Below are 4,818 nucleotides of genomic sequence, written 5' to 3'. Positions count from 1 at the left end.
GAGGCAGGAGAATTGCTTGAACCCAGGAGGCGGAGTTTGCAATGAACCGAGATCAAGCCACTGCACTCCAGCCTGGGCAGCAAGAGCAAACTCTGTCTCAAAAAAAAAAAAAAGAGAAAAGAAAGAAAAGTCACCTGGTTTTCTGTTTGTTTGTTTTGAGAAGGAGTCTTGCTCTGTCACCAGGCTGGCATGCAGTGGTGCACTTGATCTCGGTTCACCACAATCTCCGCCTCCCAGGTTCAAGTGATCCCTCCTGGGTTCAAATGATTCTGCCTCAGCCTCCCAAGTAGCTGGGATTACAGGCAAGCACCACCACACCCAGCTAATTTTTGTATTTTTAGTAGAGACAGGGTTTTACCATGTTGGCCAGGATGGTCTCGATATCTCGACCTCTTGATCTGCTGGCCTTGGCCTCCCAAAGTACTGGGATTACAGGCATGAGCCACCATGGCCAGCCTGTTTGTTTTGAGAGACAGGGTCTCATTATGTTGCCTAGGCTGCTCTCAAGCTCCTGCTCTCAAGTGATCCTCCTGCCTCAGCTCCCCAAGGTCTTAGGATTATAGACGTGAGCCACTCTGCCTGGCACCACACTGTTCCTTTTCTGCCAGAACTAAGGATGACAGCCCCCATAACCTTGGTAAGGTTTCTTACAGTTCACTCGCACCTTCTCCTTCATTCTTCACTGGGGCCTTCCTTACCAGATTTTAAACACTTCTCACTTTTAGGACTTTAGGACTTGCAGCCTCTTTGTCACCCAGGCTTGTCTTTTTTCTTTTCTTTTTTTTTTTCCTTTGAGACAGGGTCTCCCTGTGTCTCCCAGGCTGGAGTGCAGTGGTGCGATCTCGGCTCACTGCAGCCTCCATCTCCTGGTTTCAAGCAATTTTCCTGCCTCAGCCTCCTGAGTAGCTGGGCTTACAAGTGTGTGCCACCACGACCCAGCTAATTGTTTGTGTTTTTCATAGAAACGGGGCCAGGCGCAGTGGCTCATGTCTGTAATCCCAGCATTTTGGGAGGCTGAGGCGGGCAGATCACCTGAGATGGGGAGTTTGAGACCCGCCTGACCAACATGGAGACACCGTCTCCACTAAAAATACAAAAAAATTAGAGTGTGGGGAACGCGGCGGAGCTGTGAGTGGGCAACTCCGGTCCCTGAGGTCTGGATTCTTTCTTTCCTACTGAGACACAGCGGAGCCAATCCCAGGAGCCCAGTAATGGAGAGGCCCAAGAAGAAGAACCAGCAGCTGAAAGTCGGGATCCTACACCTGTTCAGGAGACAGAAGAAGATCAGGATAGAGCTGAGACCCAAGTGCGTGACATGGAAGGTGATCTGCAAGAGCTGCGTCAGTCAAAGACCGGTGTTAAATCTGGATTTGGGTGCTGGCGTCAAGGTGAAGATTATACCCAAGGAAGAACACTGTAAAATGCCAGAAACAGGTGAAGGGCAACCACAAGTTTAAATGAAGACAAGCTGAAATGACGCAAACTGGTTTTATATTAGATATTTGACTTAAACTATCTCAATAAAGTTTTGCAGCTTTCACCAAAAAAAAAAAAAAAATTAGCCAGGCATAGTAGTATATGCCTATAATCTCAGCTACTTGGGAGACTGAGGCAGGAGAATTGCTGGAAACTCGGAGCCGGAGGTTGCAGTGAGCCGAGATCGTGCCACTGCACTCCAGCCTGGGCAACAGAGCAAGACTCTGTTTCAAAAAAAATATAGAGACGGAGTTTTGCTCTGTTGGCCAGGCTGGTCTTGAACTCCTGGCCTCAAGTGATCCTCCCACCTCAGCCTCCCAAAGTGTCTGAAGTCACCACGCCCAGCCTCCCTCATCTTCTTATACTCCAATTTTTCTCTCTCCTTAACCTTCTTCTGAGTTCAGCTATTTCCCAGCTATTTGTTAGGGAACGTTTTTTCTTTTTCTTTTTTTTTTTTCTGTTTTTGAGAGTGAGTCTCATTCTGTCGTCCAGGCTGGAGTGCAGTGGTGTGATCTTGGTTCACTGCAGCCTCCACCTCCTGGGTTCAAGTGATTCTCATGCCTCAGCTTCCCCAGTAGCTGAGATTACAGATGCCTGCCACCACATCTGGCTAATTTTTATATTTTTAGTAGAGATGGAGTTTACCATGTTGCCCAGGTTGGTCTCGAACCCCTGATCTCAGGTGATCCACCCGCCTTGGTCTCCCAAAGTGCTGGGATTACAGGCGTGAGCCACCGTGCCCGGCTAGTGAACGTTTTTTCTTTCCTCTAGATAAAGCCACCCTTTCAAATCTCTTCTTCTCTATGGCCAATTGCATTTCAGTCTCTCTGTTAGAAATTCAAATTACCCAATATTAATTTTAGTGCCCACTATGGACAAAACATAAAGACATAAAGGCCGGAAAGATTAGTAACGTTTTGTTCCTGCTCTCAAAGCAGACCACTGAGGCTGGACCCAGTGGCTCAAACCTACAATCCCAGCACTTTCAGGGGCCAAGATGAGAAGATTGCTTGAGCCCAGGAATTCAAGACCAGCCTGGGGAACAAAGCAAACCCTGTCTGTACAAAAATTTTAAAAATTAGCCAGGCATGGTGGCGCATGCCTGTGGTCCCAGCTACTCAAGAGACTAAGGCAGGAGGATCACTTGAGCCCAGGAGGGCAAGGTTACAGTGAGCTGTGATCACGCCACTGTACTCCAGCCTGGATGACAGAGTGAGACCATCTCAAAAAAAAAAAAAAAAAAGTGGACCATCTAACCTAGTGGCACAAGTCACTGTGATGTAAGTCAGCATGTATGATGTATATCATTAAAAATAAAACATTTTTTAAAAAGGCTGGGCGAGGTGGCTCACACCTATAATCCCAGCACTTTGGAAGGCCGAGGCGGGTGGATCAGCTGAGGTTGGGACTTTGAGACTAGCCTGACCAACATAGAGAAACCCTGTCTCTATTAAAAATAGAAAATTAGCTGGGCGTGGTGGCACATGCCTGTAATCCCAGCTATTCAGGAAGCTGAGGCAGGAGAATCACTTGAACCGGGAGGCGGAGGTTGCGGTGAGCCGAGATCGCGCCATTGCACTCCAGCATAGGCAACAAGAGCGAAATTCCGTCTAAAAAAATAAAAAAGTAACAAAACAAAACAAACCACTAGGAAAGCAGGAAGAGATTAATTACAATTGTGGGGAGTTCTTATTTTAGTTGGGTCTTGCGAAGGGTGAATACACCACAAAAGGTGAAGGAAGAGACACGTGCCTCAGGAATTGGATTGGAGCAGAAAGTCCTTTGGGGGTGGGAAGGTTTCATTTGAACTACCTCCATAACCTAGGCAAGGGTCTATCTCAAGAGAGACCTCAGGACCCCTCTAAAGGCTGAGAAATTCAGAGCTACATGTAGGTAGTTTTCCTGGAAAGGAAAACCTAGATGTGTTAGAAAAGAAATTCATGTACCTATGCACATGGTGCTGTTGAATATGTGTGTGTGTGTGGTTTTTTGTTTTTGTTTTTGTTTTTTTTTTTGAGACAGAGTCTTACTCTGTCACCCAGGCTGGAGTGCAGTAGTGCAGTCTCGGTTCACTGCAACCTCTGCCTTCCAGGTTCAAGTGATTCTCCCACATCAGCCTCCTGAGTAGCTGAGATTACAGGCGTGCGCCACCATGCCCCACTAATTTGGTATTTTCTGTAGAGCCAGGGTTTCGCCATGTTTCCCAGGCTTGTCTTGAACTCTTGGGCTCGGGCTATCTGTTCACCTCAGCCTCCCAAAGTGCTGGGATTGTAGGAGTGAGCCACCGCTCCCGGCCCATATCTTAGTTTGGGGTAGATCAGAGAGGGCCTCCCAGAAATGGTGACATCTAAGTTCACACTTACAGGATAAGGTGAGATTGGCCAGGTAAAGAGAAGCAGAGGACTACCCAGGGCAGGATGGAAACAGGACGCACATGGGATGGGCAGCTGGCAGGCCTGCAGGGTCACAAACAGCAAGGAGCACAGTAACTGAGGGTTCACATTGGAAAGAAAAAGGGACAGAGCTGAGAGAGGTAAGGGTAAGGAACTTTCAGGGGTGTCAGTGTGTGTGGGGGTAGGTAACAGAAGGTAAAAAGCTTTTTTTTTGAGATGGAGTCTCACTCTGTTGCCCAGGCTGGAGTGCAGTGGCATGATCTCAGCTCCACTGCAACCTCCACCCGCTGGCTTCAAGCAATTCTCTGCCTCAGCCTCCTGAGTAGCTGGGATTACAGGCGCGTGCCACCATGTCCAGCTAATTTTTGAATTTTTAGTAGAGATGGGGTTTCACCATGTTGGTCAGGCTGATCTCGAACTCCTGACCTTGTGATCTGCCTGCCTTGGCCTCCCAAAGTGCTGGGATTACAGGCGTGAGCTACTGCACCCGGCCCTGTTTGGAGTATATTTCCTGAGGAAAGTGGGGAGCTATGAAACTACTGGAGGTTTCATAATTAAAATCCACATGACTTGATAAATTCACGTCACAGGAGGCTTAAGGTACATACCAAAGAGGCAGGATTGGCCACATAATTTGTGGGATCCAGTGCAAAAGGAAATTTTGAGGCCTATTTTTGAAAAAGTATTAAGAATTTCAAGATGGCAACAGTAGGACATTAAATGAAGCATGCAGTCCTTCTAAGCACAAGTCTCTAGCAAGTTCCACTGTCCAGGGTCCCACTGTTCAGGTTTCACTGCTCCGGTCACACATCCAGATTTTCCAGGTCACAGTGCCCAGGCCCCACTGCTCAGGTCACTCTGCCCAGGTCACACTGCCCAGCTCACATCACCCATATCACACAGCTCAGGTCACACATCCAGGTCACACATCCAGATTATCCAGGTCCCA

At 48.0% G+C, this 4,818-nt stretch overlaps 1 long non-coding RNA gene across 1 annotated transcript; it reads left to right on the top strand.

Moving 5' to 3' along the window:
- Positions 1-1,110: 1,110 nt before the first annotated feature.
- Positions 1,111-1,541, top strand: LOC105553843. The gene has a single exon (XR_001008223.1). It is a non-coding gene; the product is annotated as an uncharacterized LOC105553843 (long non-coding RNA).
- Positions 1,542-4,818: the final 3,277 nt, after the last annotated feature.

The sequence above is a fragment of the Mandrillus leucophaeus genome, unplaced genomic scaffold (assembly GCF_000951045.1).
Source record: "Mandrillus leucophaeus isolate KB7577 unplaced genomic scaffold, Mleu.le_1.0 Scaffold611, whole genome shotgun sequence".
NCBI classification, from domain to species: domain Eukaryota; kingdom Metazoa; phylum Chordata; class Mammalia; order Primates; family Cercopithecidae; genus Mandrillus; species Mandrillus leucophaeus.
Note: the sequence above shows the minus strand (reverse complement) of the source record. Positions and strands in the feature narration are given on the sequence as shown.